A 20,569-nucleotide genomic window follows, 5' to 3' on the forward strand; every position below is an offset into this window, starting at 1 on the left:
TATTTATAGTCCTTTGGAACAAAGCACTATATTGTAATCCGAACGTGGTTAACTTCTTCTTATTATGGTGCTTGAACCTCCTAAGTTCAAGCAACATATTGTAATCCGATTTCTTATATTTTATTATGGTGCTTGAACCTCCTAGGTTCAAGCAACATATTGTAATCCGATTTCTTATATTTTATTATGGTGCTTGAACCCTCTAGGTTCAAGCAACATATTGTAATCCGATTTCTTATATTTTATTATTATTATTATTATGGTGCTTGAACCTCCTAGGTTCAAGCAACATATTGTAATCCGATTTCTTATATTTTATTATTCTTCTCCGCGTTTTCTGCAATTAATGCGGCCCGAACCGCTCGGCGCAGAGACCCCGTTCAGGTGGCGTTTCGAAGGCCTCGGTAGGGACAGGTGTGCTATGACTTTTATAGTCGATCCGATATGTAGCTTTTTTAAAAATCGCATTTTAAAAAAAAATTTCCCATAGGAAATAATGGCGAACTTTCCATTACCCCCAACTTGACCTTCCAAAGATGGCAGCTATGCAAATGTACGGTGTCCATTTTAGGACATGATCATTTATCAAAGTCAAACATCAGAATAAAGTGACTATGACACCCTCTCGTCCCGTGTGTGAAAAGTAAGTGCCCCCCCGGCCCCATGTGTAAAAAATAAGTGCTCCCCCGTTCCCCTGTGTGAAAAGTGCACCCCCGGCCCCTGTGTGAAAAGTAAGTGCCCCCCCCCCGGCCCCGTGTGCAAAAGAAAGTGCGCCCCCGGCCCCGTGTGCAAAAGTAAGTGCGCCCCCGGCCCCGTGTGCAAAAGAAAGTGCGCCCCCGGCCCCGTGTGCAAAAGTAAGTGCTCCCCCGGCCCCGTGTGCAAAATTAAGTGCTCCCCCGGCCCCGTGTGCAAAAGTAAGTGCGCCCCCAGCCCCGTGTGCAAAAGTAAGTGCGCCCCCGGCCCCATGTGCAAAAGTAAGAGCGCCCCCGGCCCCGTGTGCAAAAGTAAGTGCGCCCCGGCCCCGTGTGCAAAAGTAAGTGCGCCCCCGGCCCCGTGTGCAAAAGTAAGTGCGCCACCGGCCCCGTGTGCAAAAGTAAGTGCGCCCCCGGCCCCGTGTGCAAAAGTAAGTGCGCCCTCGGCCCCGTGTGCAAAAGTAAGTGCTCCCCCGGCCCCGTGTGCCAAATTAAGTGCTCCCCCGGCCCCGTGTGCAAAAGTAAGTGCGCCCCCAGCCCAGTGTGCAAAAGTAAGTGCGCCCCCAGCCCCGTGTGCAAAAGTAAGTGCGCCCCCGGCCCCGTGTGCAAAAGTAAGTGCGCCCCCGGCCCCGTGTGCAAAAGTAAGTGCGCCCCCGGCCCCGTGTGCAAAAGTAAGTGCGCCCCCGGCCCCGTGTGCAAAAGTAAGTGCGCCCCCGGCCCCGTGTGCAAAAGTAAGTGTGCCCCGGCCAAGTGTGCAAAAGTAAGCGTGCCCCAGGCCCCGTGTGCAAAAGTAAGTGCGCCCCCGGCCCCGTGTGCAAAAGTAAGTGCGCCCCGGCCCAGTGTGCAAAAGTAAGTGCGACCCAGGCCCCGTGCGCAAAAGTAAGTGCGCCCCCGGCCCCGTGTGCAAAAGTAAGTGCGCCCCCGGCCCCGTGTGCAAAAGTAAGTGTGCCCCCGGCCCCGTGTGCAAAAGTAAGTGTGCCCCCGGCCCCGTGTGCAAAAGTAAGTGCGCCCCCGGCCCCGTGTGCAAAAGTAAGTGCGCCCCCGGCCCCGTGTGCAAAAGTAAGTGCGCCCATGGCCCCGTGTGCAAAAGTAAGTGCGCCCCCGGCCCCGTGTGCAAAAGTAAGTGCGCCCCCGGCCCCGTGTGCAAAAGTAAGTGCGCCCCCGGCCCCGTGTGCAAAAGTAAGTGCGCCCCGGCCCAGTGTGCAAAAGTAAGTGCTCCCCCGGCCCCGTGTGCAAAAGTAACTGCGCCCCCGGCCCTGTGTGCAAAAGTAAGTGCGCCCCGGCCCAGTGTGCAAAAGTAAGTATGCCCCAGGCCCCGTGTGCAAAAGTAAGTGCGCCCCCGGCCCCGTGAGCAAAAGTAAGTGCGCCCCCGGCCCCGTGTGCAAAAGTAAGTGCGCCCCCGGCCCCGTGTGCAAAAGTAAGTGCGCCCCCGGCCCCGTGTGCAAAAGTAAGTGCGCCCCGGTCCCGGGTGTGCAAAAGTAAGTGCGCCCCGGTCCCGGGTGTGGAAAAGTAAGTGCTCCCCTGGTCCCGTGTGTGTGAAAAGTAAGTGCCCCCCGGCTCCGTGTGTGAAAAGTAAGTGCGTCCCCGGCCCCGTGTGCAAAAGTAAGTGCGCCCCCGACCCCGTGTGCAAAAGTAAGTGCGCCCCCGGCCCCGTGTGCAAAAGTAAGTGCGCCCCGGCCCAGTGTGCAAAAGTAAGTGTGCCCCAGGCCCTGTGTGCAAAAGTAAGTGCGCCCCCGGCCCCGTGTGCAAAAGTAAGTGCGCCCCGGCCCAGTGTGCAAAAGTAAGTGCGCCCCCGGCCCCGTGTGCAAAAGTAAGTGCGCCCCCGGCCCCGTGTGCAAAAGTAAGTGCGCCCCCGGCCCCGTGTGCAAAAGTAAGTGCGCCCCCGGCCCCGTGTGCAAAAGTAAGTGCGCCCCCGGCCCCGTGTGCAAAAGTAAGTGTGCCCATGGCCCCGTGTGCAAAAGTAAGTGCGCCCACGACCCCGTGTGCAAAAGTAAGTGCGCCCCCGGCCCCGTGTGCAAAAGTAAGTGCGCCCCCGGCCCCGTGTGCAAAAGTAAGTGCGCCCCCGGCCCCGTGTGCAAAAGTAAGTGCGCCCCGGCCCAGTGTGCAAAAGTAAGTGCGCACCCGGCCCCGTGTGCAAAAGTAAGTGCGCCCCCGGCCCCGTGTGCAAAAGTAAGTGCGCCCCGGCCCAGTGTGCAAAAGTAAGTGTGCCCCAGGCCCCGTGTGCAAAAGTAAGTGCGCCTCCGGCCCCGAGAGTAAATGTAAGTGCGCCCCCGGCCCCGTGTGCAAAAGTAAGTGCGCCCCCGACCCCGTGTGCAAAAGTAAGTGCGCCCCCCTTTTCGTGTTCAAAAGTAAGTGCGCCCTCGTCCCCGTGTTCAAAAGAAAGTGCGCCCCCGGCCCCGTGTGCAAAAGTAAGTGCGCCCCCGGCCCCGTGTGCAAAAGTAAGTGCGCCCCCGGCCCCGTGTGCAAAAGTAAGTGCGCCCTCGGCCCCATGTGCAAAAGTAAGTGCGCCCCTGGCCCCGAGTGCAAAAGTAAGTGCGCCCCCGGCCCCGTGTGCAAAAGTAAGTGTGCCCCCGTCCCCGTCTGCAAAAGTAAGTGCGCCCCCGGCCCCGTGTGCAAAAGTAAGTTTGCCCCCGGCCCCGTGTGCAAAAGTAATTGCGCCCCCGTCCCCGTGTGCAAAAGTAAGTGCGCCCCCGGCCCCGTGTGCAAAAGTAATTGCGCCCCCGGCCCTGTGTGCAAAAGTAATTGCGCCCCCAGCCCCGTGTGCAAAAGTAAGTGCGCCCCCGGCCCCGTGTGCAAAAGTAAGTGTGCCCCGGTCCCGGGTGTGCAAAAGTAAGTGCGCCCCGGTCCCGGGTGTGGAAAAATAAGTGCGCCCCGGTCCCGGGTGTGGAAAAGTAAGTGCTCCCCTGGTCCCGAGTGTGGAAAAGTAAGTGGCCCCTCTCGTCCCGTGTGTGAAAAGTAAGTGCCCCCCCGGCCCCATGTGTAAAAAATAAGTGCTCCCCCGTTCCCCTGTGTGAAAAGTGCACCCCCGGCCCCTGTGTGAAAAGTAAGTGCCCCCCCCCCCGGCCCCGTGTGCAAAAGTAAGTGCGCCCCCGGCCCCGTGTGCAAAAGTAAGTGCGCCCCCGGCCCCGTGTGCAAAAGAAAGTGCGCCCCCGGCCCCGTGTGCAAAAGTAAGTGCTCCCCCGGCCCCATGTGCAAAATTAAGTGCTCCCCCGGCCCCGTGTGCAAAAGTAAGTGCTCCCCCGGCCCCATGTGCAAAATTAAGTGCTCCCCCGGCCCCGTGTGCAAAAGTAAGTGCGCCCCCAGCCCCGTGTGCAAAAGTAAGTGCGCCCCCGGCCCCATGTGCAAAAGTAAGAGCGCCCCCGGCCCCGTGTGCAACAGTAAGTGCGCCCCGGCCCCGTGTGCAAAAGTAAGTGCGCCCCCGGCCCCGTGTGCAAAAGTAAGTGCGCCACCGGCCCCGTGTGCAAAAGTAAGTGCGCCCCCGGCCCCGTGTGCAAAAGTAAGTGCGCCCTCGGCCCCGTGTGCAAAAGTAAGTGCTCCCCCGGCCCCGTGTGCAAAAGTAAGTGCTCCCCCGGCCCCATGTGCAAAATTAAGTGCTCCCCCGGCCCCGTGTGCAAAAGTAAGTGCGCCCCCAGCCCCGTGTGCAAAAGTAAGTGCGCCCCCGGCCCCATGTGCAAAAGTAAGAGCGCCCCCGGCCCCGTGTGCAAAAGTAAGTGCGCCCCGGCCCCGTGTGCAAAAGTAAGTGCGCCCCCGGCCCCGTGTGCAAAAGTAAGTGCGCCACCGGCCCCGTGTGCAAAAGTAAGTGCGCCCCCGGCCCCGTGTGCAAAAGTAAGTGCGCCCTCGGCCCCGTGTGCAAAAGTAAGTGCTCCCCCGGCCCCGTGTGCAAAATTAAGTGCTCCCCCGGCCCCGTGTGCAAAAGTAAGTGCGCCCCCAGCCCCGTGTGCAAAAGTAAGTGCGCCCCCAGCCCCGTGTGCAAAAGTAAGTGCGCCCCCGGCCCCGTGTGCAAAAGTAAGTGCGCCCCCGGCCCCGTGTGCAAAAGTAAGTGCGCCCCCGGCCCTGTGTGCAAAAGTAAGTGCGCCCCCGGCCCCGTGTGCAAAAGTAAGTGCGCCCCCGGCCCCGTGTGCAAAAGTAAGTGTGCCCCGGCCAAGTGTGCAAAAGTAAGCGTGCCCCAGGCCCCGTGTGCAAAAGTAAGTGCGCCCCCGGCCCCGTGTGCAAAAGTAAGTGCGCCCCGGCCCAGTGTGCAAAAGTAAGTGCGACCCAGGCCCCGTGCGCAAAAGTAAGTGCGCCCCCGGCCCCGTGTGCAAAAGTAAGTGCGCCCCCGGCCCCGTGTGCAAAAGTAAGTGTGCCCCCGGCCCCGTGTGCAAAAGTAAGTGTGCCCCCGGCCCCGTGTGCAAAAGTAAGTGCGCCCCCGGCCCCGTGTGCAAAAGTAAGAGCGCCCCCGGCCCCGTGTGCAAAAGTAAGTGCGCCCATGGCCCCGTGTGCAAAAGTAAGTGCGCCCCCGGCCCCGTGTGCAAAAGTAAGTGCGCCCCCGGCCCCGTGTGCAAAAGTAAGTGCGCCCCCGGCCCCGTGTGCAAAAGTAAGTGCGCCCCGGCCCAGTGTGCAAAAGTAAGTGCTCCCCCGGCCCCGTGTGCAAAAGTAACTGCGCCCCCGGCCCTGTGTGCAAAAGTAAGTGCGCCCCGGCCCAGTGTGCAAAAGTAAGTATGCCCCAGGCCCCGTGTGCAAAAGTAAGTGCGCCCCCGGCCCCGTGAGCAAAAGTAAGTGCGCCCCCGGCCCCGTGTGCAAAAGTAAGTGCGCCCCCGGCCCCGTGTGCAAAAGTAAGTGCGCCCCCGGCCCCGTGTGCAAAAGTAAGTGCGCCCCGGTCCCGGGTGTGCAAAAGTAAGTGCGCCCCGGTCCCGGGTGTGGAAAAGTAAGTGCTCCCCTGGTCCCGTGTGTGTGAAAAGTAAGTGCCCCCCGGCTCCGTGTGTGAAAACTAAGTGCGTCCCCGGCCCCGTGTGCAAAAGTAAGTGCGCCCCCGACCCCGTGTGCAAAAGTAAGTGCGCCCCCGGCCCCGTGTGCAAAAGTAAGTGCGCCCCGGCCCAGTGTGCAAAAGTAAGTGTGCCCCAGGCCCTGTGTGCAAAAGTAAGTGCGCCCCCGGCCCCGTGTGCAAAAGTAAGTGCGCCCCGGCCCAGTGTGCAAAAGTAAGTGCGCCCCCGGCCCCGTGTGCAAAAGTAAGTGCGCCCCCGGCCCCGTGTGCAAAAGTAAGTGCGCCCCCGGCCCCGTGTGCAAAAGTAAGTGCGCCCCCGGCCCCGTGTGCAAAAGTAAGTGCGCCCCCGGCCCCGTGTGCAAAAGTAAGTGTGCCCATGGCCCCGTGTGCAAAAGTAAGTGCGCCCACGACCCCGTGTGCAAAAGTAAGTGCGCCCCCGGCCCCGTGTGCAAAAGTAAGTGCGCCCCCGGCCCCGTGTGCAAAAGTAAGTGCGCCCCCGGCCCCGTGTGCAAAAGTAAGTGCGCCCCGGCCCAGTGTGCAAAAGTAAGTGCGCACCCGGCCCCGTGTGCAAAAGTAAGTGCGCCCCCGGCCCCGTGTGCAAAAGTAAGTGCGCCCCGGCCCAGTGTGCAAAAGTAAGTGTGCCCCAGGCCCCGTGTGCAAAAGTAAGTGCGCCCCCGGCCCCGAGAGTAAATGTAAGTGCGCCCCCGGCCCCGTGTGCAAAAGTAAGTGCGCCCCCGGCCCCGTGTGCAAAAGTAAGTGCGCCCCCCTTTTCGTGTTCAAAAGTAAGTGCGCCCTCGTCCCCGTGTTCAAAAGAAAGTGCGCCCCCGGCCCCATGTGCAAAAGTAAGTGCGCCCCCGGCCCCGTGTGCAAAAGTAAGTGCGCCCCCGGCCCCGTGTGCAAAAGTAAGTGCGCCCTCGGCCCCATGTGCAAAAGTAAGTGCGCCCCTGGCCCCGAGTGCAAAAGTAAGTGCGCCCCCGGCCCCGTGTGCAAAAGTAAGTGTGCCCCCGTCCCCGTCTGCAAAAGTAAGTGCGCCCCCGGCCCCGTGTGCAAAAGTAAGTTTGCCCCCGGCCCCGTGTGCAAAAGTAATTGCGCCCCCGTCCCCGTGTGCAAAAGTAAGTGCGCCCCCGGCCCCGTGTGCAAAAGTAATTGCGCCCCCGGCCCTGTGTGCAAAAGTAATTGCGCCCCCAGCCCCGTGTGCAAAAGTAAGTGCGCCCCCGGCCCCGTGTGCAAAAGTAAGTGTGCCCCGGTCCCGGGTGTGCAAAAGTAAGTGCGCCCCGGTCCCGGGTGTGGAAAAGTAAGTGCGCCCCGGTCCCGGGTGTGGAAAAGTAAGTGCTCCCCTGGTCCCGAGTGTGGAAAAGTAAGTGGCCCCCCTGGTCCCGTGTGTGAAAAGTGCTGCTGTAAAGCTGGCAGCGCTGTTCAAGCACCATGTATTTCCTTCAGGAAATGCCCATCTAGTTCTTCTTCTTCTCCGCATTTTCCGCAATTAATGCGGCCCGAACCGCTCGGCGCAGAGACTCCGTTCAGGCTGCGTTTCGAAGGCCTCGGTGGGGACAGGTGTGTTATGACTTTTATAGTCGATCCGATATGTAGTTTTTATTTAAATCGCATTTAAAAAAAAAAATTCCCATAGGAAATAAAGGCGAACTTTCCATTACCCCCAACTTGACCTTCCAAAGATGGCAGCTATGCAAATGTACGGTGTCCATTTTAGGACATGTTCATTTATCAAAGTCAAACATCAGAATAAAGTGACTATGACACCCTCCCGTCCCGTGTGTGAAAAGTAAGTGCCCCCCCAGCCCCGTGTGTGAAAAGTAAGTGCCCCCCCCGGCCCCGTGTGTGAAAAGTAAGTGCCCCCCCGGCCCAGTGTGTGAAAAGTAAGTGCCCCCCCGGCCCCGTGTGTGAAAAGTAAGTGCCCCCTGGCCCCGTGTGTGAAAAATAAGTGCGCCCCCGGCCACGTGTGCAAAAGTAAGTGCGCCCCCGGCCCCGTGTGCAAAAGTAAGTGCACCCCCGGCCCCGTGTGCAAAAGTAAGTGCGCCCCCGGCCCCGTGTGCAAAAGTAAGTGCGCCCCGGCCCCGTGTGCAAAAGTAAGTGCGCCCCCGGCCCTGTGTGCAAAAGTAAGTGCGCCCCCCGGCCCCGTGTGCAAAAGTAATTGCGCCCCCTGCCCCGTGTTCAAAAGTAAGTGCGCCCCCGGCCCCGTGTTCAAAAGTAAGTGCGCCTCCGGCCCCGTGTGCAAAAGTAAGTGCGCCCCCGGCCCCATGTGCAAAAGTAAGTGCGCCCCCGGCCCCGTGTGCAAAAGTAAGTGCGCTCCAGGCCCCGTGTGCAAAAGTAAGTGCGCCCCCTGCCCCGTGTGCAAAAGTAAGTGCGCCCCCGGCCCCTTGTGCAAAAGTAAGTGCGCCCCCGGCCCAGTGTGCAAAAGTAAGTGCGCCCCCGGCCCCGTGTGCAAAAGTAAGTGCGCCCCCGGCCCCGTGTGCAAAAGTAAGTGCGCCCCCGGCCCCGTGTGCAAAAGTAAGTGCGCCCCCGGCCCCATGTGCAAAAGTAAGTGCGCCCCCGGCCCCGTGTGCAAAAGTAAGTGCGCCCCCGGCCCCGTGTGCAAAAGTAAGTGTGCCCATGGCCCCTTGTGCAAAAGTAAGTGCGCCCACGACCCCGTGTGCAAAAGTAAGTGCGCCCCCGGCCCCGTGTGCAAAAGTAAGTGCGCCCCCGGCCCCGTGTGCAAAAGTAAGTGCGCCCCCGGCCCCGTGTGCAAAAGTAAGTGCGCCCCGGCCCAGTGTGCAAAAGTAAGTGCGCACCCGGCCCCGTGTGCAAAAGTAAGTGCGCCCCCGGCCCGTGTGCAAAAGTAAGTGCGCCCCGGCCCAGTGTGCAAAAGTAAGTGTGCCCCAGGCCCCGTGTGCAAAAGTAAGTGCGCCCCCGGCCCCGAGAGTAAATGTAAGTGCGCCCCCGGCCCCGTGTGCAAAAGTAAGTGCGCCCCCGGCCCCGTGTGCAAAAGTAAGTGCGCCCCCCTTTTCGTGTTCAAAAGTAAGTGCGCCCTCGTCCCCGTGTTCAAAAGAAAGTGCGCCCCCGGCCCCGTGTGCAAAAGTAAGTGCGCCCCCGGCCCCGTGTGCAAAAGTAAGTGCGCCCCCGGCCCCGTGTGCAAAAGTAAGTGCGCCCTCGGCCCCATGTGCAAAAGTAAGTGCGCCCCTGGCCCCGAGTGCAAAAGTAAGTGCGCCCCCGGCCCCGTGTGCAAAAGTAAGTGTGCCCCCGTCCCCGTCTGCAAAAGTAAGTGCGCCCCCGGCCCCGTGTGCAAAAGTAAGTTTGCCCCCGGCCCCGTGTGCAAAAGTAATTGCGCCCCCGTCCCCGTGTGCAAAAGTAAGTGCGCCCCCGGCCCCGTGTGCAAAAGTAATTGCGCCCCCGGCCCTGTGTGCAAAAGTAATTGCGCCCCCAGCCCCGTGTGCAAAAGTAAGTGCGCCCCCGGCCCCGTGTGCAAAAGTAAGTGTGCCCCGGTCCCGGGTGTGCAAAAGTAAGTGCGCCCCGGTCCCGGGTGTGGAAAAGTAAGTGCGCCCCGGTCCCGGGTGTGGAAAAGTAAGTGCTCCCCTGGTCCCGAGTGTGGAAAAGTAAGTGGCCCCCCTGGTCCCGTGTGTGAAAAGTGCTGCTGTAAAGCTGGCAGCGCTGTTCAAGCACCATGTATTTCCTTCAGGAAATGCCCATCTAGTTCTTCTTCTTCTCCGCATTTTCCGCAATTAATGCGGCCCGAACCGCTCGGCGCAGAGACTCCGTTCAGGCTGCGTTTCGAAGGCCTCGGTGGGGACAGGTGTGTTATGACTTTTATAGTCGATCCGATATGTAGTTTTTATTTAAATCGCATTTAAAAAAAAAAATTCCCATAGGAAATAAAGGCGAACTTTCCATTACCCCCAACTTGACCTTCCAAAGATGGCAGCTATGCAAATGTACGGTGTCCATTTTAGGACATGTTCATTTATCAAAGTCAAACATCAGAATAAAGTGACTATGACACCCTCCCGTCCCGTGTGTGAAAAGTAAGTGCCCCCCCAGCCCCGTGTGTGAAAAGTAAGTGCCCCCCCCGGCCCCGTGTGTGAAAAGTAAGTGCCCCCCCGGCCCAGTGTGTGAAAAGTAAGTGCCCCCCCGGCCCCGTGTGTGAAAAGTAAGTGCCCCCTGGCCCCGTGTGTGAAAAATAAGTGCGCCCCCGGCCACGTGTGCAAAAGTAAGTGCGCCCCCGGCCCCGTGTGCAAAAGTAAGTGCACCCCCGGCCCCGTGTGCAAAAGTAAGTGCGCCCCCGGCCCCGTGTGCAAAAGTAAGTGCGCCCCCGGCCCCGTGTGCAAAAGTAAGTGCGCCCCCGGCCCTGTGTGCAAAAGTAAGTGCGCCCCCCGGCCCCGTGTGCAAAAGTAATTGCGCCCCCTGCCCCGTGTTCAAAAGTAAGTGCGCCCCCGGCCCCGTGTTCAAAAGTAAGTGCGCCTCCGGCCCCGTGTGCAAAAGTAAGTGCGCCCCCGGCCCCATGTGCAAAAGTAAGTGCGCCCCCGGCCCCGTGTGCAAAAGTAAGTGCGCTCCAGGCCCCGTGTGCAAAAGTAAGTGCGCCCCCTGCCCCGTGTGCAAAAGTAAGTGCGCCCCCGGCCCCTTGTGCAAAAGTAAGTGCGCCCCCGGCCCAGTGTGCAAAAGTAAGTGCGCCCCCGGCCCCGTGTGCAAAAGTAAGTGCGCCCCCGCCCCCCGTGTGCAAAAGTAAGTGCGCCCCCTGCCCCGTGTGCAAAAGTAAGTGCGCCCCCGGCCCCTTGTGCAAAAGTAAGTGCGCCCCCGGCCCAGTGTGCAAAAGTAAGTGCGCCCCCGTCCCCGTGTGCAAAAGTAAGTGCGCCCCCGGCCCCGTGTGCAAAAGTAAGTTTGCCCCCGGCCCCGTGTGCAAAAGTAATTGCGCCCCCAGCCCCGTGTGCAAAAGTAAGTGCGCCCCCGGCCCCGTGTGCAAAAGTAAGTGCGCCCCGGTCCCAGGTGTGCAAAAGTAAGTGCACCCCGGTCCCGGTGTGGAAAAGTAAGTGCGCCCCGGTCCCGGGTGTGGAAAAGTAAGTGCTCCCCTGGTCCCGAGTGTGGAAAAGTAAGTGGCCCCCCTGGTCCCGTGTGTGAAAAGTGCTGCTGTAAAGCTGGCAGCGCTGTTCAAGCACCATGTACTTCCTTCAGGAAATGCCCATCTAGTTCTTCTTCTTCTCCGCATTTTCCGCAATTAATGCGGCCGAAACCGCTTGGCGCAGAGACTCCGTTCAGGCTGCGTTTCGAAGGCCTCGGTGGGGACAGATGTGCTATGACTTTTATAGTCGATCCGATATGTAGTTTTTATTTAAATCACATTTAAAAAAAAAAAATTCCCATAGGAAATAAAGGCGAACTTTCCATTACCCCCAACTTGACCTTCCAAAGATGGCAGCTATGCAAATGTACGGTGTCCATTTTAGGACATGTTCATTTATCAAAGTCAAACATCAGAATAAAGTGACTATGACACCCTCCCGTCCCGTGTGTGAAAAGTAAGTGCCCCCCCCCGGCCCCGTGTGTGAAAAGTAAGTGCCCCCCCGGCCCAGTGTGTGAAAAGTAAGTGCCCCCCCGGCCCCGTGTGTGAAAAGTAAGTGCCCCCCCGGCCCCGTGTGTGAAAAGTAAGTGCCCCCCGGCCCCGTGTGTGAAAAGTAAGTGCCCCCTGGCCCCGTGTGTGAAAAATAAGTGTGCCCCCGGCCACGTGTGCAAAAGTAAGTGCGCCCCCGGCCCCGTGTGCAAAAGTAAGTGCGCCCCCGGCCCCGTGTGCAAAAGTAAGTGCGCCCCCGGCCCCGTGTGCAAAAGTAAGTGCGCCCCCGACCCCGTGTGCAAAAGTAAGTTTGCCCCCGGCCCCGTGTGCAAAAGTAAGTGCGCCCCCGGCCCCGTGTGCAAAAGTAAGTGCGCCCCCTGCCCCGTGTGCAAAAGTAAGTGCGCCCCCGGCCCCGTGTGCAAAAGTAAGTGCGCCCCCGGCTCCGTGTGCAAAAGTAAGTGCGCCCCCGGCCCCGTGTGCAAAAGTAAGTGCGCCCCCGGCTCCGTGTGCAAAAGTAAGTGCGCCCCGGCCCAGTGTGCAAAAGTAAGTGCGCACCCGGCCCCGTGTGCAAAAGTAAGTGCGCCCCCGGCCCCGTGTGCAAAAGTAAGTGCGCCCCGGCCCAGTGTGCAAAAGTAAGTGTGCCCCAGGCCCCGTGTGCAAAAGTAAGTGCGCCCCCGGCCCCGAGAGTAAATGTAAGTGCGCCCCCGGCCCCGTGTGCAAAAGTAAGTGCGCCCCCGGCCCCGTGTGCAAAAGTAAGTGCGCCGCCCTTTTCGTGTTCAAAAGTAAGTGCGCCCTCGTCCCCGTGTTCAAAAGAAAGTGCGCCCCCGGCCCCGTGTGCAAAAGTAAGTGCGCCCCCGGCCCCGTGTGCAAAAGTAAGTGCGCCCCCGGCCCCGTGTGCAAAAGTAAGTGCGCCCTCGGCCCCATGTGCAAAAGTAAGTGCGCCCCTGGCCCCGAGTGCAAAAGTAAGTGCGCCCCCGGCCCCGTGTGCAAAAGTAAGTGTGCCCCCGTCCCCGTCTGCAAAAGTAAGTGCGCCCCCGGCCCCGTGTGCAAAAGTAAGTTTGCCCCCGGCCCCGTGTGCAAAAGTAATTGCGCCCCCGTCCCCGTGTGCAAAAGTAAGTGCGCCCCCGGCCCCGTGTGCAAAAGTAATTGCGCCCCCGGCACTGTGTGCAAAAGTAATTGCGCCCCCAGCCCCGTGTGCAAAAGTAAGTGCGCCCCCGGCCCCGTGTGCAAAAGTAAGTGTGCCCCGGTCCCGGGTGTGCAAAAGTAAGTGCGCCCCGGTCCCGGGTGTGGAAAAGTAAGTGCGCCCCGGTCCCGGGTGTGGAAAAGTAAGTGCTCCCCTGGTCCCGAGTGTGGAAAAGTAAGTGGCCCCCCTGGTCCCGTGTGTGAAAAGTGCTGCTGTAAAGCTGGCAGCGCTGTTCAAGCACCATGTATTTCCTTCAGGAAATGCCCATCTAGTTCTTCTTCTTCTCCGCATTTTCCGCAATTAATGCGGCCCGAACCGCTCGGCGCAGAGACTCCGTTCAGGCTGCGTTTCGAAGGCCTCGGTGGGGACAGGTGTGTTATGACTTTTATAGTCGATCCGATATGTAGTTTTTATTTAAATCGCATTTAAAAAAAAAAATTCCCATAGGAAATAAAGGCGAACTTTCCATTACCCCCAATGTGACCTTCCAAAGATGGCAGCTATGCAAATGTACGGTGTCCATTTTAGGACATGTTCATTTATCAAAGTCAAACATCAGAATAAAGTGACTATGACACCCTCCCGTCCCGTGTGTGAAAAGTAAGTGCCCCCCCAGCCCCGTGTGTGAAAAGTAAGTGCCCCCCCGGCCCCGTGTGTGAAAAGTAAGTGCCCCCCCGGCCCAGTGTGTGAAAAGTAAGTGCACCCCCGGCCCCGTGTGTGAAAAGTAAGTGCCCCCCGGCCCCGTGTGTGAAAAGTAAGTGCCCCCTGGCCCCGTGTGTGAAAAATAAGTGTGCCCCCGGCCACGTGTGCAAAAGTAAGTGCGCCCCCGGCCCCGTGTGCAAAAGTAAGTGCGCCCCCGGCCCCGTGTGCAAAAGTAAGTGCGCCCCCGGCCCCGTGTGCAAAAGTAAGTGCGTCCCCGGCCCCGTGTGCAAAAGTAAGTTTGCCCCCGGCCCCGTGTGCAAAAGTAAGTGCGCCCCAGGCCCCGTGTGCAAAAGTAAGTGCGCCCCCTGCCCCGTGTGCAAAAGTAAGTGCGCCCCCGGCCCCGTGTGCAAAAGTAAGTGCGCCCCCGGCTCCGTGTGCAAAAGTAAGTGCGCCCCCGGCCCCGTGTGCAAAAGTAAGTGCGCCCCCAGCCCCGTGTGCAAAAGTAAGTGCGCCCCCGGCCCCGTGTGCAAAAGTAAGTGCGCCCCCGGCCCCGTGTGCAAAAGTAAGTGCGCCCCCGGCCCCGTGTGCAAAAGTAAGTGCGCCCCCGGCCCCGTGTGCAAAAGTAAGTGCGCCCCCGGCCCCGTGTGCAAAAGTAAGTGCGCCCCGGTCCCGGGTGTGCAAAAGTAAGTGCGCCCCGGTCCCGGGTGTGCAAAAGTAAGTGCGCCCCGGTCCCGGGTGTGGAAAAGTAAGTGCGCCCCGATCCCGGGTGTGGAAAAGTAAGTGCTCCCCTGGTCCCGGGTGTGGAAAAGTAAGTGGCCCCCCTGGTCCCGTGTGTGAAAAGTGCTACTATCTGTAGTCTTATTATTATTATTACTAGATGGTGGCCCGATTCTAACGCATCGGGTAGAATATGCATGTCCACGTAGTATATTGCACAGCCACGGAGTATACAGCGCAGAGCCCCGCAGTATACAGCGCAGAGCCTCGCAGTATACAGCGCAGAGCCACGCAGTATATAGCGCAGAGCCGCGCATTATATAGCACGGAGCCACGCAGCATACAGCGCAAATCCCCGCAGTATACAGCGCAGAGCCCCGCAGTATACAGCGCAGAGCCCCACAGTATACAGCGCAGAGCCGCTCAGTATACAGCGCAGAGCCGCGCAGTATACAGCGCAGAGCCCCGCAGTATACAGCGCAGAGCCCCGCAGTATACAGCGCAGAGCCCCGCAGTATACAGCGCAGAGCCGCTCAGTATACAGCGCAGAGCCCCGCAGTATACAGCGCAGAGCCGCGCAGTATACAGCGCAGAGCCGTGCAGTATACAGCGCAGAGCCCCGCAGTATACAGCGCAGAGCCGCGCAGTAAACAGCGCAGAGCCCCGCAGTATACAGCGCAGAGCCCCGCAGTATACAGCGCAGAGCCGCGCAGTATATAGCGCAGAGCCGCGCAGTTTACAGCGCAGAGCCGCGCAGTATACAGCGCAGAGCCATGCAGTATACAGCGCAGAGCCCCGCAGTATACAGCGCAGAGCCGCGCAGTATACAGCGCAGAGCCCCGCAGTATACAGCGCAGAGCCCCGCAGTATACAGCGCAGAGCCGCGCAGTATACAGCGCAGAGCCCCGCAGTATACAGCGCAGAGCCGCACCGTATACAGCTCAGAGCCCCGCAGTATACAGCGCAGAGCCGCGCAGTATACAGCGAAGAGCCGCGCAGTATACAGCGCAGAGCCGCGCAGTATACAGCGCAGAGCCGCGCAGTATACAGCGCAGAGCCGCGCAGTATACAGCGCAGAGCCCCGCAGTATACAGCGCAGAGCCCCGCAGTATACAGCGCAGAGCCTCGCAGTATACAGCGCAGAGACGCGCAGTATACAGCGCAGAGCCGCGCAGTATACAACGCAGAGCCGCACAGTATACAGCGCAGTCAGACCCTGTTACTATGCCAATGCCTAAGAACTCTACATGAGCCCAGCACACAAGTTTTGTCAGATAATATCAGCTTTTAAAGTGATAGCACAGCACAATTCCAAAGCACTATCTGTAGTCATATTATAATTATTGCCCCGCTCACCAATTCGGACCTCGAGTGACAACGCCCACCAAATCGGACCCTGAGGTGCCCCGCCCACCAAATCAGACCTAGAGTGGCTCCGCCCACCAAATCAGACCCAGAGTGACCCCGCCCACCAAATCGGACCCAGAGTGACCCCGCCCACCAAATCGGACCCAGATTGACCCCGCCCACCAAATCGGACCCAGAGTGACCCCGCCCACCAAATCGGACACAGAGTGGCTCCGCCCACCAAATCAGGCCCAGAGTGACCCCGCCCACCAAATCGGACCCTGAGGTGCCCCGCACACCAAATCGGACCCAGAGTGGCTCCGCCCACTAAATCGGACCCAGAGTGACCCCGCCCACCAAATCGGTCCCAGAGTGACCCCGCCCACCAAATCGGACCCAGAGTGACCCGGCCCACCAAATCGGACCCAGAGTGACCCGGGCCACCAAATTGGACCCAGAGTGACCCGGGCCACCAAATCGGACCCAGAGTGACCAGGGCCAAAAAATCAGACCCAGAGTGACCCGGGCCACCAAATCGGACCCAGAGTGACCCGGGCCACCAAATCGGACCCAGAGTGACCCGGGCCACCAAATCGGACCCAGAGTGACCAGGGCCACCAAATCAGACCCAGAGTGACCCGGGCCACCAAATCGGACCCAGAGTGACCCGGCCCACCAAATCGGACCCAGAGTGACCCGGCCCACCAAATGGGACCCAGAGTGACCCGGCCCACCAAATGGGACCCAGAGTGACCCGGGCCACCAAATCGGACCCAGAGTGACCCGGGCCACCAAATCGGACCCAGAGGTGGCCGGCCCACCAAATCGGACCCAGAGTGACCCAGCCCACCAAATCGGACCCTGAGTGACCCCGCCCACCAAATCGGACCCTGAGTGACCCCATCCACCAAATCGGACCCTGAGTGACCTCGCCCACCAAATCGGACCCTGAGTGACCCCGCCCACCAAATCGGACCCTGAGTGACCCCGCCCACCAAATCGGTCCCAGAGTGGCTCCGCCCACCAAATCGGACCCCGAGTGACTCCGCCCACCAAATCGGACCCCGAGTGACCCCGCCCACCAAATCGGACCCCGAGTGACCCCGCCCACCAAATCGGACCCCGAGTGACCCCGCCCACCAAATCGGACCCCGAGTGACCCGGCCCACCAAATCGGACCCCGAGTGACCCGGCCCACCAAATCGGACCCAGAGTGACCCGTCCCACCAAATCGGACCCAGAGTGACCCGTCCCACCAAATCGGACCCAGAGTGACCCGTCCCACCAAATCGGACCCAGAGTGACCCGACCCACCAAATCGGACCCAGAGTGACCCGGCCCACCAAATCGGACCCAGAGTGGCTCCACCCACCAAATTGGACCCAGAGTGGCCCCGCCAACCAGATCCTCAACCCTGAGGGCCTAGAACTACCAAACCAGCGTCTGAGGGGCACCCAAGTGTGAAAGTCTTGCAGGGGCAGCCCGGGCACCATTCCAAAGCACTATCTGTAGTTCCTTCAGGAAATACCCATCTAGTTCTTCTTCTTCTCCGTGTCTTCCGCAATTAATGCGGCCCGAACCGCTCGGCACAGAGACCCCGTTCAGGCGGCGTTTCGAAGGCCTCGGTGGGGACAGGTGTGCTATGACTTTTATAGTCGATCCGATATGTAGATTTTATTTAAATCGCATTTTTTTAAAAAAAATTCCCATAGGAAATAATGGCGAACTTTCCATTACCCCCAACTTGACCTTCCAAAGATGGCAGCTATGCAAATGTATGGTGTCCATTTTAGGACATGATCATTTATCAAAGTCAAACATCAGAATAAAGTGACTATGACACCCTCTCGTCCCGTGTGTGAAAAGTAAGTGCCCCCCCGGCCCCGTGTGTGAAAAGTAAGTGCCCCCAAGGCCCCGTGTGTGAAAAGTAAGTGCCCCCCCGGCCCCTTGTGTGAAAAGTAAGTGCCCCCCGGCCCCGTGTGTGAAAAGTAAGTGCCCCCCGGCCCCGTGTGTGAAAAGTAAGTGCCCACCGGCCCCATGTGTGAAAAGTAAGTGCCCCCCGGCCCCGTGTGTGAAAAGTAAGTGCCCACCGGCCCCGTGTGTGGAAAGTAAGTGCCCCCAGGCCCCGTGTGTGAAAAGTAAGTGCCCCCCCGGCCCCGTGTGTGAAAAGTAAGTGCCCCCCCGGCCCCGTGTGTGAAAAGTAGGTGCCCCCCCGGCCCCGTGTGTGAAAAGTAAGTGCCCCCACGGCCCCGTGTGTGAAAAGTAAGTGCCACCCCGACCCCGTGTGCAAAAGTAAGTGTGCCCCCCGGCCCCGTGTGCAAAAGTAAGTGCGCCCCCCGGCCCCGTGTGCAAAAGTAAGTGCGCCCCCCTGCCCCGTGTTCAAAAGTAAGTGCGCCCCCGGCCCCGTGTTCAAAAGTAAGTGCGCCCCCGGCCCCGTGTGCAAAAGTAAATGCGCCCCCGGCCCCGTGTGCAAAAGTAAGTGCGTCCCCGGCCCCGTGTGCAAAAGTAAGTGCGCCCCCGGCCCCGTGTGCAAAAGTAAGTTCGCTCCCGGCCCCGTGTGCAAAAGTAAGTGCGCCCCCGGCCCCGTGTGCAAAAGTAAGTGCGCCCCCGGCCCCGTGTGCAAAAGTAAGTGCGCCCCCGGCCCCAAGTGCAAAAGTGAGTGCGCCCCCGGCCCCGTGTGCAAAAGTAAGTGTGCCCCTGGCCCCGTGTGCAAAAGTAAGTGCGCCCCCGGCCCCGTGTGCAAAAGTAAGTTTGCCCCCGGCCCAGTGTGCAAAAGTAAGTGCGCCCCCGGCCCCGTGTGCAAAAGTAAGTGCGCCCCGGTCCCGGGTGTGCAAAAGTAAGTGCGCCCCGGTCCCGGGTGTGGAAAAGTAAGTGCGCCCCGGTCCCGGGTGTGGAAAAGTAAGTGCTCCCCTGGTCCCGGGTGTGGAAAAGTAAGTGGCCCCCCTGGTCCCGTGTGTGAAAAGTGCTGCTGTAAAGCTGGCAGCGCTGTTCAAGCACCATGTATTTCCTTCAGGAAATGCCCATCTAGTTCTTCTTCTTCTCCGCGTTTTCCGCAATTAATGCGGCCCGAACCGATCGGCGCAGAGACCCCGTTCAGGCGGCCTCGGTGGGGACAGGCGTGCTATGACTTTTATAGTCGATCCGATATGTAGTTTTTATTTAAATCGCATTTAAAAAAAAAATTCCCATAGGAAATAAAGGCGAACTTTCCATTACCCCCAACGTGACCTTCCAAAGATGGCAGCTATGCAAATGTACGGTGTCCATTTTAGGACATGATCATTTATCAAAGTCAAACATCAGAATAAAGTGACTATGACACCCTCCCGTCCCGTGTGTGAAAAGTAAGTGCCCCCCCAGACCCGTGTGTGAAAAGTAAGTGCCCCCCCCGGCCCCGTGTGTGAAAAGTAAGTGCCCCCCCGGCCCCGTGTGTGAAAAGTAAGTGCCCCCTGGCCCCGTGTGCAAAAGTAAGTGCGCTTCCGGCCCCGTGTGCAAAAGTAAGTGCGCCCCCGGCCCCGTGTGCAAAAGTAAGTGCGCCCCCGGCCCCGTGTGCAAAAGTACTTGCGCCCGGTCCCGGGTGTGCAAAAGTAAGTGCGCCCTGGTCCCGGGTGTGGAAAAGTAAGTGCGCCTCGGTCCCGGGTGTGGAAAAGTAAGTGGCCCCCCTGGTCCCGTGTGTGAAAAGTGCTGCTGATAAGCTGGCAGCGCTGTTCAAGCACCATGTATTTCCTTCAGGAAATGCCCATCTAGTTATTATTATTAGGCTTTATTCCGCAATTAATGCGGCCCGAACCGCTGCACGCACAGACTCCAGTGAGGCGTCATTTCGAAGCCAGCGTCCACGAGAGGTGTGCTAAGTATTTTTCGTGTCAATCGGATTTGTAGTTTTGGCGCAATTTGCGTTTGAAATTTTTTTTTCCCATCATTGGAATGCATTGTCTCAATGTATTTCAATGGGGAACTTTTCCAATAGGGTTATTTGGGCCTGATTTCTGAGGCAATTTCAAATGTAACTTCCACCTGGGCTGATTATTAGCTCATTGATATGCGCAGTCAGACCAGTTACTATGCCAACGCCTACGAACTCTACATGACCCCACCAGGACCCAGGTTTTGCCAGATAATATCAGCTCTTAAAGTGAAAGGAACAGCACAGCACAATTCCAAAGCACTATCTGTAGTTCCTTCAGGAAATACCCATCTATTTCTCTCTGTTATCAGCCATTCCCCCATCCTGCTATCAGTCTATTTCTCTCTGTTATCAGCCATTCCCCTGTCCTGCCATCAGTCTATTTCTCTCTGTTATCAGCCATTCCCCTGCCTGCTGTCAGTCTATTTATCTCTGTTATCAGCCATTCCACTGTCCTGCTGTCAGTCTATTTTCTCTATCAGCCATTCCCCCATCATGCTGTCAGTCTATTTCTCTCTGTTATCAGCCATTCCCCTGTCCTGCTGTCAGTCTATTTCTCTCTGTTATCAGCCATTCCCCCGTCCTGCTGTCAGTCTATTCTCTCTGTTATCAGCCATTCCCCCATCCTGCTGTCAGTCTATTTCTCTCTGTTATCAGCCATTCCCCATCCTGCTGTCAGTCTATTCTCTCTATCAGCCATTCCCCCATCCTGCTGTCAGTCTATTTCTCTCTGTTATCAGCCATTCCCCCGTCCTGCTGTCAGTCTATTTCTCTCTGTTATCAGCCATTCCCCTGTCCTGCTGTCAGTCTATTCTCTCTGTTATCAGCCATTCCCCGTCATGCTGTCAGTTTATTCTCTCTGTTATCAGCCATTCCCCTGTCCTGCTGTCAGTCTATTCTCTCTGTTATCAGCCATTCCCCATCCTGCTGTCAGTCTATTCTCTCTATCAGCCATTCCCCCGTCCTGCTGTCAGTCTATTTCTCTCTGTTGTCAGCTATTCCCCTGTCCTGCTGTCAGTCTATTTCTCTCTGTTATCAGCCATTCCCCCGTCCCGCTGTCAGTCTATTTATAGTGCTTTGGAACAAAGCACTATATTGTAATCCGAACGTGGTTAACTTCTTCTTCTTATCCGTCCACCAAATCGGACCCAGAGTGACCCCGTCCACCAAATCGGACCCAGAGTTACCCCGCCCACCAAATCGGACCCAGAGTGACCCCGCCCACCAAATCGGACCCAGAGTGACCCCGCCCACCGAATCGGACCCAGAGTGACCCCGCCCACCGAATCGGACCCAGAGTGACCCCGCCCACCGAATCGGACCCAGAGTGACCCCGCCCACCGAATCGGACCCAGAGTGACCCCGCCCACCGAATCGGACCCAGAGTGACCCCGCCCACCGAATCGGACCCAGAGTGACCCCGCCCACCGAATCGGACCCAGAGTGACCCCGCCCACCGAATCGGACCCAGAGTGACCCCGCCCACCGAATCGGACCCAGAGTGACCCCGCCCACCGAATCGGACCCAGAGTGACCCCGCCCACCGAATCGGACCCAGAGTGACGGCACCCACCGAATTAGACCC

At 58.9% G+C, this 20,569-nt stretch overlaps 1 protein-coding gene across 7 annotated transcripts in view; it reads left to right on the forward strand.

The window, feature by feature from the left end:
- The window catches only part of LOC143776520 (teneurin-2-like), a 3,926,626-nt gene that overhangs the window by 2,056,566 nt on the left and 1,849,491 nt on the right, over positions 1 to 20,569 (forward strand). The gene's annotated exons all lie outside the window — the stretch shown is intronic.

Source organism: Ranitomeya variabilis, chromosome 5, assembly GCF_051348905.1.
Source record: "Ranitomeya variabilis isolate aRanVar5 chromosome 5, aRanVar5.hap1, whole genome shotgun sequence".
NCBI classification, from domain to species: domain Eukaryota; kingdom Metazoa; phylum Chordata; class Amphibia; order Anura; family Dendrobatidae; genus Ranitomeya; species Ranitomeya variabilis.